The 13,266-nt window shown below is 37.2% G+C and overlaps 1 pseudogene; it reads right to left on the bottom strand.

Moving 5' to 3' along the window:
- Positions 1–8,103: 8,103 nt before the first annotated feature.
- The window catches only part of LOC114472852 (protein FAM222A-like), a 29,408-nt pseudogene continuing 24,245 nt past the window's right edge, over positions 8,104–13,266 (bottom strand).

The following is a 13,266-nucleotide window of genomic DNA, read 5'->3' on the forward strand; positions in this document are numbered from 1 at the left end:
AACAATAAAGCAAAGAAATCTGTGGCTTTACCTCTTCAACACATCTAACTAACTGACACGTTTCATGAAACATGTAAACACGTGGACTACACTTCTTAAACACTCTCTGAACTTAACAGGACGGTACAAAATTGCAGCCTTTGCAATTAGAAAATCGTGTTTTATGATATCGCGATAATATCGCAAAGATTGTTTGGATGAGATTAAACTTCTTTTAGTATTTGTAAACTTTTTGAAGATAGTAACGGGGTGGGGAGATGTTTTTGATACACGATATGACAACTAAGGGTGTAAGAAAAAATTGATTTGGTGATATATCGCGATATTTCACTGCACCATTATCGTATCGATCCCAAAAAAAATGTCCAAATTGATATTTTCAATCATGTTTTTTAAAGAAATAACCCTTTAATCCCTCACTCCTCAATGCATTTTAGCTGGAAGTTGATTGTACTTTTTGTTATAGCTGTATGTGGTTACTTTTTTTTTAATGTATTTTAATAATTCAAAAACATAATAGAATCAGAATCTGTTGTAGAAGCAAATGTTAAACTTAAAAAAATAATAATAATTTGACAGTTTGATTATCATACCACTTGTTTTTTATATTTGTACTTTAATTAAAGTGAGTTACCATTTACTTGTTTTTGCAAGTTTAAATAAATTAAAATTAATTGTATTTCATATAATTTTCAACTTCTAAAGGTAAAATGTGTCATTGTTGATTTTGTGATATATTAGCATTGGAATATATACCGTACCGTGCAAATCATGAATCGTATCGTATTGTCAGATTTATGGCCTTGTACAGCCCTACTCTCAACTGTTCTGGCTTCACAAGCCCATCATCATCTGATTAACAAACTGTTCCAGATTAAGGAATAAATATTATAAAAATGGTGAATATTCAATCAGTGATTGTGCTTTAAAACTGAGCTAATACTAAATTAAACAAGCTAACAATTAAATAGTAGTTTTCTATTGAATGAAAATGCGTTGAAGCTTGAAAACCTTTATTTTAATTTAAAAAAAAAAAAAAAAAAAAAAGCATCCATCCATCCTTACATCCATCTATTTATCCATCCAAATGGTTGGGGTTCACTGGGGTTCACCAAAAATAAATCCAAAATCCAAAGTTGGTTCCCGAGCCTCTAGTTGAGAACTTGGAGAGCGTTCTTAAGCCCTATTCGTACGGGATTAGTTTGACCTAGGGACCACATGCGATTAGTAATAATTGAGGAGAATGTCTGTGATGTTAATCCCGTGCGAATCGGCCGTGTCAGTAATTTGTAAAGTAAAAATTGTACCGCAAATTACCTACAATGTTTTTTGTGTTTTTTTTTTTAACTTGTTCTGTTTTTCTATGATAACATGGAAATTAGAGCGAGAACTGAGGTCACCTCCATCCCCAGGGCCTGGACCAGGTCTCTACACACAGTAGGACTGTTTAGGATTTATTTCAGCAGTTTTCTGGTCCTGCTCATGCTTTCATGCTCTCTGTGGATGTTTTAGCTCGTGAAAAGCTGCTCACGTTTATGTTTCTGTTTTGCAGCGTTACAGTCGAAATACAGCAGTAACAAAATAAACTGGCGACTGACTGTCAACTGTGAGAAACAATAGATGTTAGAACTCCTACGATTTGACACATTTGCAAAAACAAGTACAGTTTTTTTTTAGGGAAGTTGAATAGCAGCCGTCAACACACACGGAAGTTGATCACAAGAAACGAGGAGCACCAGTAGATTCATTACCCCACCTCTGGTTCCACAACCATTTTTTGGTTTTGATTTATTTATGTATTAATAATGTTTCAATTCACCAGTAATGTGACTTATGTGTTGCTTCTTTTTATGTCTGGACAGGGAGCAGAAGTCCGCCCAGACACCAGTTTATCTGGACACTATTTGGACCGTAACATTGTTTGGTAAAGTTGGCAGATATTCACAGATTCGGACTTCCAGCATCAGTAACTCTTTAACGAAACGTCATCGACAAGCAAATTACACCTCTGCCATCGGTGTGAGGTGGACAACATGCTACAAAAGGTTTCTCCTCGCGTCCAGTGCCTTCTTTTCTTTTTAGCGCCCGTTTTGCGGAAAACAACGTGAGCAAATGTTGCATCAATACGCAGCACGTTGACATCATATCCGGGAGATGTCCGTACATTTCAGCAAAATGGCAGGCTTCGGTTATCCCGTGCGAATGCACCACATAAAAAGCAGACGTTGGAGGGTCATTCATTTATTACATGGGGTCCCCAGATAATACTTATCCTGTGCGAGTGAGGCTTTAGATGCAACCCAGCCTTACATAGAGTCCTTATACTGTCCTCATGCCATTAGTGATAACTAAGGTTTTAAATGACTCACTTTTGATGTTGGATTTATTTTCTGCCAGCTGCTGCTAGTGCATGCATTTAGGAAGCCTGAACCCAAATAACTTTAATGGCTAAAAGAAGAAAAAAAAACTAAATGTGGAAGGAACATTTCTCTTCTGTGTATCTTAATCCTCCGAATGAACCATCATCCTCTTCTGGCCGTGCAGGCTTACTTATCTGGAGTGTCCCAGAGGCCTCTGTGGCCCCGGTTCCTCTGCCAGGGAAAGCCTGGCCGGGGCTAATCGTCTCTGAGCGAGAGGAGTCTGTCTGTAATCCTGCAGGTTTATCATCAGCATGGACCGTCAGTGATGGAAAAGCTCCAAAAGCACCAGCAGAACACGACATTCTACACTACAGAGCGAAGGGGGGAAAAAAAATCATTTACAGCCACGCCTCGATGACAACGCCGCTGACCTTTTAGCTCGGACGTATTTGTTATTAGTGACAAGGTCATGAATTCAGATGTGCAGTTGGCATTCCCAGCAGTGCTTCTATGATGCCATTATTCACACCATCGAGGTTATTTCATTTGTAATGGGCTTCCTTCAGTGTGCGGCACGTTTTACGATCACGCTGATCCAAACTGCATCGCTGTTAAAGCTTTCATTTAGGAGAACAAATGGAGCAAAGGAGGCAGAGCAGGCAGCCACATCATCAAACATTAGCTATTCAATAGCTGCGTAAGAGCCAGTCCATTCCTAATAACTATAAATTACCCCTGCATCAGGGTTGGGGTCAATTCTAATTATAATTAATTACAATTATAGCGTAATTATAATTGGAATTGGCTTAAATTGTAATTGAGTTTAGATAATTGACTTTGTAATTGTAATTGCCATGAAAATTCTATAAAATCCGTCAATTACAATTTAACGCAAAACAGAGAAACGATGTTACATGTATATGTACAGTTCTACACATATGTAGTTAACAGTTATTAAAATATGTTCCATGATATCAAGTTTGTCCACATTTTACTTTCTGAGGATAAAAAATAACTAATTTAATTGTAATTGGAAAATAATTCAATATGGATAATTGAAAACATCCTTGGCTTTCAATTAGTGTATTTTTTTTTCTTCTTAATTTTTTCATAATCATTTTTTCTCCTCCAAACACGACGAGTTCAGTTTTGACCAAAAAGTTCTTTTTTGGTTTCATCTGATCATATGACATTCGCCCAAATGCTCTCTAGCAAACTTCAGACGGGCCTGGACATGTAGTGGCTTCATCAGGGGGACACGTCTGGCACTGCAGGATTTGAGTCCCTGGTGGCGTAGTGTGTTACTGATGGTTTGTTACTTTGGTCCCAGTTCTCTGCAGGTCATTCACTAGGTCCCCTCGTGTGGGTCTGAGATTTTTGCTCACTGTTCTTGTGATTATTTTGACCCCACAGGGTGAGATCTTGCGTGGAGCCCCAGATCGAGGGAGATTATCAGTGGTCGTCCATTTTCTAATAAGAACTGCTCCCACAGTTGATTTCTTCACACCAAGCTGCTGACCTATTGCAGATTCCCAGCCTGGTGCAGGTCTACAATTTAGTTTCTGTGTCCTAGCTCTTTGGTCTCGGCCATAGTGGAGTTTGAGTGTGCCCGTTACCATGTCTGCCAGTCCACCTCTGGGCATCTGAGCCTTTTTTATGTCAGTATAGCCCTAGATTTCATTTTTTTTTTTTTTTTAAATGAAAAATGTGGAAAAGCTTGAAATAAAACATATTTGAATAATTAACTACATATGTGTAGAACTGTCAATTGACAATTACAATTAAAAAAGTAAATTATCTGAAGTCAATTAGAATTTAATTCCAATTATGACAGTAACAGATTTTTAAAATTGCATTTATAATTACGCCATAATTGTATTTAGATTTATAATTGACTCCAACCCTGACCTGCACTAATATTTACCTTCAACAAAGCACCTTATTTGTCACTTCCTAATGCAGTCTCTTTAAAACGTCGACTGGGTTTTTCTCCCCCAAGCATCAGCCTTCACTTCAACCTAAAATAATTGAGTGCTTTAAGCGAGCCCTACATATTTCAGCTCAGGATTGGCTCACATCGTTTTAGAAAGCTGAAATCCTTCAGTGAAAAGATGGATTTTTAATAAAAAAAAAAAAAAAAAAAATGAAAGAAGAAAAAAAATGTGAGGAAAACAGCGAAAGACTCTAAGCTTTTAAATCCCTTTGCAATAAACCTATAACGTCGTCCCTGCTTTCCATAACTTGAGTCGTTTATCATCCGTGAATACAATAAAGGCTCTGTGTTTGTCAGATAATGACTATTAATACGTAACGACACAGCATTTTCTCAGATTAGAAAATTTAATTCACTTGACAATCCTTATTAAGGAGAGGCAGAAAAGGGTGAGGGATTAGGATTGTACATTTCAAAATGTAGTTATTTCATCAACATAATTCACACAGAGAGAGAGAGAGAGCACTCACACGTTCATATAGAATAATTGCACTTTATAATGATAGAGACTGCTTGCAAACATAAATAAATATTATTACAGAACCAGTGCACACACACACACACACACACACACACACAGAGCCGCTCAGTCATTAGTGTTGAACTGACAGAAATAACATAGCCCTACAGAGAAGGTACTTATATATGATTCAGGCAGCCTGCTGTCCAACATGGTACTACCTTACACGCACAGTGCAGTGAGACAGCATCACATATCTTTCCTTTCATTCAAAGAAAACTCTTCAAACTTTGTTTCAGAATCGTCCAAACTCACAAACCAAGCAGCACGTCTCGCTGAGCAGTGAAAATAATAATAATAATAAAAATGAAAAAAAAAAAAACAGTGTTGCTTCAGAGATACAAAAGTATTAAGTACATAAATGTCTATCAAGTTCTTTTCGCTCCGAATGAAAAATAAAGACGATGTTATATGCGTAGTTTCACATTTGGAGTATTCTGTCCAAAAACAGGGTGATGAAGTCTAAACCCACAAGAAAATGAGCCGAAAGTTCAAAGTGTAACGTAAGAGTTCAGAAGTAATCCCTGTCGAGTAACGAGCATGTGAGAACGTACAATAATCCACAAAACCTGCCACATCAGATTCTACTCAAGTTCAAGTAATGTCCTTTTTTTTTTTTTTTTTAAATGAATGATTAGTTCAGTTCAGTGTGTTTTTTTTTTTGTTTGTTTTTTTACATGTGGTAAAGGCCTAAAAGGAGAAATCATCCTAGAAATATACGTTTAAAGAATGAATGTGATTAGATGCTAAATTCAGAAGCCCATTTATGTTTATTGAGAAAAAAGCTGTTAGTTATTGGATCAAACACAATATCACAAGTAACCATAGGGGGCAGTGTTGCTCCCACTTTCCAATTTGTAGTTCTCTCAAGAGACAGAAAAAATATTAGATTGTATAAGTATTATAATTATTACAATCACTTCAATGCTTACCTGTCGCCATAAACTCTAGAACTGTATAATAATGGATGTGTTGTGTAACGCTCATGCCAATGTATCCACTTATCCCAGGAGGCGCGACTGTTGATATGATTACGGAAGCGACATCAGGTGTAATAGAGAAGCAGGTAGCAATCGTTAATCAACGCTTCAACAGAAATTTGCAACTATTTCTATTGTTTTTTTAAAAAAAAACAGAAATTTGCAACTATTTCTATTGTTTTTTTAAAAAAAAAACAAAGACATGCGATCTTGAATCGTCGTCCGTTAAATACAATGGAATAGATTTTATCCAGGGCTCTTATTTTGAAACGTTAGACGCAGAAGCTATGCTCGTGGACATATAGCATAGTGTTATTTATTACCAACCAGTCTCTGCTTCTCAAGTCATGTCATTTAACTCAAAGTCAAAAGTCCTCAACTTTAATTTACAAGTCCTAACAAGTCATTAGTACATTTTATTCAACTGATTTAAACCATTAATTCCTTGAATAGAGTACACATTTGTCAAATAATTGTATCATTTTACATATGCTTTTAGAAACAAATTAATTCAGTGTATTTTTAGATTTTGAACATGTTCACTGTTCCTTTATTAACCAAACAAACTATAATTGTACAGGGAAGAAGGACAAGGTATAATTTTTAATCACGGTATAATCTATGAATCCGAATGATATCCCTCGGAATCATTTTTTAATAAAAAAATATTTCGATAGCCCTTTGAGATGACTGTTGTTGTAATTTGCGCTACACAAATAAAGTTACATTGAATTTTCTCTGCTAGTGTGCGCACGTCTCAGCCTAGCTTGATGTTTTCACCTGCTTCATGATTGGCTGTCTGTTTGTCTGTCAATCAAAGTCCTGTTTGCCATCCAGCAGGGGTTTCAGCAGACTTATTGATCATTAATATTAATTGCATTTTATAAAATCTTTTGTCATGGAAGGGTAGGAAGTCAAGTCTCCCCGAGTCATTAAGTCTGAGTTAAGTCACGAGTCATTTGTTTTGAGTTGCAAGTCCTTCGTGATTCCGTCAAGTCATCAAATATGCAACTCCAGTCCACACCTCTGCATATTACACAGGAAGTTGAACCCATAATCAGGCAGTAGCAGCTCCAGGAATAAGGTGGATAGAAGGTAATCTGTAAGCAGTGTCCAAAAGTGGCATATTTGTTTTTCGATTAACACCAGTCCTGTTTCCTTTAAAGATATATGAACAAAAACATGAGATGATCAAAGGATGAACTAGCATCCCAAGTCATGATTATCGTCTACTTTTTTTATGAACGCAAAGCCCTCCACAAACACAGTACATGCACAAATTAAAAGTGCACATCTTCGTCCCCCTATCAAAAGCTTGCGTTGCCTCTGTGCAGGGTTGGGGTCAACTATAATTGTTGTCGTGTCTTTGATAATTCATTACAATTATGGCGTAATTATAATTGTAACTGTAATTGAATAAATCTGTTGCTGTTGTACTCATAAATGACTTTGTAATTGCAATCGGCATGGAAACCCTATAAAAACAAATACTGTTTGATTAACGCGCAAAACTGGGGAACCATGTTACATATTGTCATTTTATTTCATTTTTTTTTTTTATTTAAATGTAGGTTTATACTGACAGAAAAAAGGCTCAGACGCCCACACCAAAAATATTAATACCAATATTTTCATTGGCAAAGAAGCCTAATAAGATACCCAAGAGATGAAAAAGAAATTGGATGATAGATAATATGTTTTAGTGTATTTTACAGCTGATTTAAAACATTGGTCAAAACTGACCCGTTATCATAAGAGATGCTAACACTGGATGGTGAAGTTTTATGAGCTTATTCATTAAGGGCTCAGTAATTGTGTTTAATTACATTTGAACTATAGTAATTGAGAACGTAGTTGTGCTTGACTTTCAGAGTAAAAATGACAATTGTAATTTGAATTGTAATGGGAAAACATACCGGTCAACGTAATCATAATTGAGTTGTAACTGAAGATGTAAATGTAATTGAAAAATGTAATCAGGGTTCCTTAAAAAGCCTTAAAAGGCATTGAATTCATGAATCTAAAAATAAGGCCATATTTGTCATTAAAATGTCTTAAATCAATGTTTTCAAGTCTTACGGTTTAACACATAAATATGATTTTATAATTGTAATTATTCTCACATTTCAAAATTAAAAAAAACATTTATTTATTTTTTATTTTTTTAAATGTATAAACAACATGAACAACAAAAATTCTTCTTAATGGCTTTTATTTTTTGTATTTTTGTTGTTTTATAGATTTCTGGCTTATTTTTGTAGTCATCTTGTGTTTTTGGAGCGATTTTGATTATTTTAGTCAGTTTTTTTGGTGTATTTTACTGTTATTTTGTGTGTTTACTTTGAGAGTCGCCAGTAGACACTGGAAAATAATTACCCTAACCTTATGTAACTGATGTGGCGTTTTTTTACCCCTAATTATATTTACTGTGAAGTTGGTCTTAAATTTAACCTCAAATGTTAATAAAAAAAAAAAAAGTCTTGAATCTAATTTGACTAAAGCAGTAGAAACCCTGGTAATTGACCCCAACCCTGCCTCTGCGGTTCATTGAGTGGCAGCGGGACGTTTTTATCTGTAGACGGGGAGCTGGATGTGGGTTTGCGGTTGGTGCTCCAGCAGCTGAGGCATCCCCATGGCTTGGTACCCGCGGCCCAGCATGTGCTCTTTGATGCAGGGGGGGTGGATCTCACTGATGAGGCACTCCAGCGACTGCAGGCTGCTGCTGAGGACCGCGGCGTGGCACAGGCTGGAGCTCTCGAGCCCACAGAAGAGGTTTTGGTCCGTGCTGTAGACTTGCCTGTGGGGGGGGAGAGGGTGGAGATGCGGCTGCTGAGGAGGATACTGTGGTTGGTGTTGGTGACTGTTTGGGTGGAGATGTGGGTGTGGATGGTAAAGTCCGAAGTCTCTGGGCCTGGCTGCACATGTACCCGTTGCCAAACCCTGAGAAATGTAACAGTCGCTCTTGGGGGTGGCCATTCCGCCGCAGTCCCAGGAAGGGGCGAAGTAGTGCGGGGCGGAAGGCTCGGCCGGGGGGGGCGCTGACTGTGCCCACGCTGCAGGGGTGTGGCCTGTATGACAGCTGTGAGGAGCAGCCCAGTGGGAGGCAGGTTTCAGGAGACTCACCGAGCCTGGTTTCCAGTGCTCTGTGACCCACGCCGTACATCCTGCCTGGGCCCTGCTGATACGACTGCTGCTGCAGCTGCACCTGCTGCCACACCGTGTAGTCCCCTTTACCGATGTCGGTGCTGTGCGTGGGCAGCACGGCCCCCGTGTAGGCCAGGCTGCTCTGGGGAGGCACCCCTAGGACAAAGTCTGATTCTGAATGCGCCACCGCTGCCACGGCCTGCAGCGACGGGCTGGCCCGAGCCTCTCCCCCCCGCTGTAGGGCCTGACTGTGGGGGGCTCTGTTCATCTGTCTCATCAGGCTTTGAACCTCCGCCAGCTCAGACTGGGAGGCCAGGCTCTGATCTCCAGGGGCAATCCCAGCGTTTGAACAAAGTGTCTCAATGGGTACATCAGGGGGCTTACAGGAGCTTATACGATAGGCTTTGTGCCCATGTCTAACTGCGTAGCCATTATTCAGAGGATTATTATACGGTGCCACAGAGGCTGGTGTGTTTGCGTGTTTAGTCCTCCTGCCCTCTGGGGTTTTCACCACACCTTTGACCACCACCGCAGCAGCAGCTTTGACCACGGCCAACAGACCCTGGTGTCCCCCTGAGTACGGCTGAGAGAAGTGGCCGTAGCGCTGGCCCGTGGTGTCCAAGCCGTTGACGGTTTTGTTGAGCTGCTTGTGCTGCGGAACCCGCACGTCAGACGGAAATATTTTGATGGACAGCGGGCTGTTGGCTGTTTTCTGAGCAAATGCATCCAACTCTGCAGGAGACGGGTACCGAGAGATGATGGAGGACGGCTCTCCTGAGGAACACAGAGACAGAGAAGAAGCTTAGTGCACAAATAGAAGAGAGAAAATCACTGTTTACATCCTGTTTACGACACTCAAACCTATTTCACACTAGAACCAACTTTTAAAACCATATTTTTAACAAAATTCCTCTGGGAACTGTTTGATCAATGTGTAATTAAATTAATTCAGACACGGATAAAGCATTAATTATTTTATCCATGGATTTGAAAAGAAGCAGCATGAATCAATGACACATTTCGACGCAGTGAAATGAGCAGTTATTTATTTTTAAACATAATTTACATCTTTGCATGAATTTGAAAAACAAAACATAATATACACAGCTCTCATATATTGACGCCAAATAGACGTGTCCGCTTCCTCTGGATGAGGTTTGGTTTGTTTTTTTACTCACGGATACTTTGACAGAGCTGGAATCAAGCTGGACCATCTGAGCTGCAGTCAGTCAGTCCAGCAAGTTGTATTTGTGCATCTGTGTTTGTTTCTAACATAGTTACTATTTGGTGAACAAAAATAGCCTCGACTTTAAAAAAAAAAAATAAAAAAATACTGTATAGTTCCATGTTTTTGGACTGCATGTTTTAATCACAGTAACAGATGAGCTTTAACATTTTTAATCAACTTTAAGCAATTTATGCTTAACTTTGTTGGAATAAAAAACTTTACGTGACTACATTTAAAAAATATATAGAGTAGAAATAGCTTTGTTGTCACAAGTATAATGACATTTTAAAGTGACAATAATGAGACTATGACTAATTTAAAAAAAAAAATACATGTAATGAAAAGTATATCAAATGTATTCATATACTGTATATATAGACATATATTTTTTAAATAAATGTATTGACATTTTCGTCAAACTAAATCACTTTGTCACATGGGATAAAAATCATGTGATCATGTAGTCTTAAGCATTGATTACATCATATCTGTGTATAATGTGTGTGTGTTTACAAACATTAATACCATCCAATATTTAGAAGCTTCTATATTCCGAGCTTTGTTGTTGGTTAATGAAATACTGTAAGTATCCACCTTATTCCAGGGGGCGTGCCTAACAGGCAACACTTCCTGTGTGATGAAAGATTAGCAGCAGGTACTTAAAACAATATCAGTTGTTTCTAAAACCATTCATTAAGTGGGTGTGCTCATAAATACCTGTAATAACAAAACACCAAATGGAAGATAAAGTTATGTTAATGATGAGCTTTCACTTTATTGTAATGTACTCTTTTTATTGATACTCTTGATCTATGATAGAATAAGTTGCACCCAAAAGCAGGAAGTTGTGCCTCCAGGAATAAGGTGTGTTCTGACAGCTAAAAAAAAACCCACCAGATCATCAAAAACTAAGAGTTTTTCATCCCTCTGGTAGATTTTTGTTCCCATAAACCCAACAGATTATATAGGACTCTATAGTAGCTCATTATATGTTGTTGTGTGTCCATGACAGCTTGTTGGCTTCGTCTCCACTAAACACTGAGACCCTTGAGGTAATAATATTGTATATGAGTTTAAGCTCTGCCTTTATTGGAGTTTTATTGTGGGGTTCCTGTAATAGATTGTGCTTCCTAGGTTTTTGTGGGCGGTTGCTCAGTGGCACAATGGGCAGTATTTATTGCATCTCCACCGGCCCAGTTTTCCTTTGCTTGTTCCTTTCGAGCTTAGAAAAAAAAAGAACGTGTGAGTTTTTTAGAGTTTCTAAATTGACTGCAGGAGTATGGGGTGCCGAATGTAAAAATTCTCACTGTTTCATAGTCGACATAATTTGAACATTCAGTTCACTTTTCTCACATTTACCTAATTTTTCTTTCATTTGAGACAAATTCATGTAAAACAGCACGTTCTTTATCATTGTTAAATTTAAATGTTGAATCTAAATTTTAAATGTAAATCTAAATGTTAAATGTATATCTAAATCCAAATGTTTCATGTAAATCTAAATGTTAAATGTATATCTAAATGGTAAACATAAATGTAAATTTTAAATATAAACCTAAATGATAAATCTAAATGTGAAATCTTAATCCAAATGTAAAATTTTAATCAAAATGCTACATGTAAATCTAAATGTAAAATCTAAATGTTAAATGTAAATCTAAATAGTAAATATAAATCCAAATGATAAATATAAATCCAAATGTTAAATCTAAATCCAAATGTTAAATCTAAATCCAAATGTTAAATCTTAATCTAAATGTTATATGTAAATCTAAATGTAAAATCTAAATGTTAAATGTAAATCTAAATAGTAAATATAAATCCAAATGATAAATATAAATCAAAATGTTAAATCTAAATCCAAATGTTAAATCTAAATCCAAATGTTAAATCTAAATCCAAATTTTAAATCTTAATCTAAATGTTATATGTAAATCTAAACGTTAAATCTAAATCTGAATGTCAAATGTAAATATTAAATGTAAATATTAAATCAATTGCCAAGTATAAAGTTAAATGTTTAGAAATTTTACAAAGGTGGCAGGTCAGTGCCTGCTTTAGATTTATTTTTCATGTGTACACATTTTCAACAAAGATATAGAACATGCTATTTAACAGGAATTTCTGTCTCAAATGAAAGAAAAATGAGCTGAAAGTGAGCTAAATATGTCGACTATAAAACAGTTTTTACATTCAGCGCCCCATACATGAGTGAATGTTTATGAGGTAGTGATAGTTTGGAGTTTAGAGTTATAGCATCAGCCCTTATCCTGAGTGAGCTGTGACAGATTCCAGCATTTGTGATAGAGGACACCTTCCATTGCACCCAGAGACTCTAGCAGACCCTGTACATCACCCTCGTGCTAATCCCTCACTGTTACCAACTCTGCTCAGTGTCTTTCGCAAAGACCCTTCAACACGTAGACGGCAGTGAAATCGATTCACCAATTGTTTCATTAGGACAACCCGTCTACCAGCAGGCAATGGTTGCTTACTATATTTATATAGATGTGAAGAAGATCAAATGTTCATGGTCTGATGAATGAATGAATGAACAAATGATTATTCCCAAACCCTGCAGCTCTTATCAGGGTGAGCCGATAATAATGATGGATGGGTTGTTTTTTTTTTTTTACTAGAAATGATTATGGTTTTCTGACGATAGGTATTGGTTTACTTACTTTGTTGTCACTCACAAGGTCTGACTGAAAATGATTATTATTATTTTGTTCTACTACAGTAAAAGCCCAGAGCTTAAACTGTGAAGGCAAACTTGTTGCAGATGAAAAACATAAGCAATCCTCTGATTGAATTGTGCACAGGAAAGCTGATGGTACAAACTAAGATTGGATTTAAACACTATTATTCAGGCAATTTCATGCCTGCTTAACTCAACGCGACTAAGGAAAAGGTGGAAAAGGCGTCTCATTTAAAAACAATAAATCACCTGGTAGAAATTACCGCCACCGCTCACATTGGCGCTTTTATGGAAATTCTTCATATCAAAAGAAAAGCAGCTGAAATTAACCAAGATCACACGG

The sequence above is a fragment of the Gouania willdenowi genome, chromosome 12, assembly GCF_900634775.1.
Source record: "Gouania willdenowi chromosome 12, fGouWil2.1, whole genome shotgun sequence".
NCBI classification, from domain to species: Eukaryota; Metazoa; Chordata; class Actinopteri; order Blenniiformes; family Gobiesocidae; genus Gouania; species Gouania willdenowi.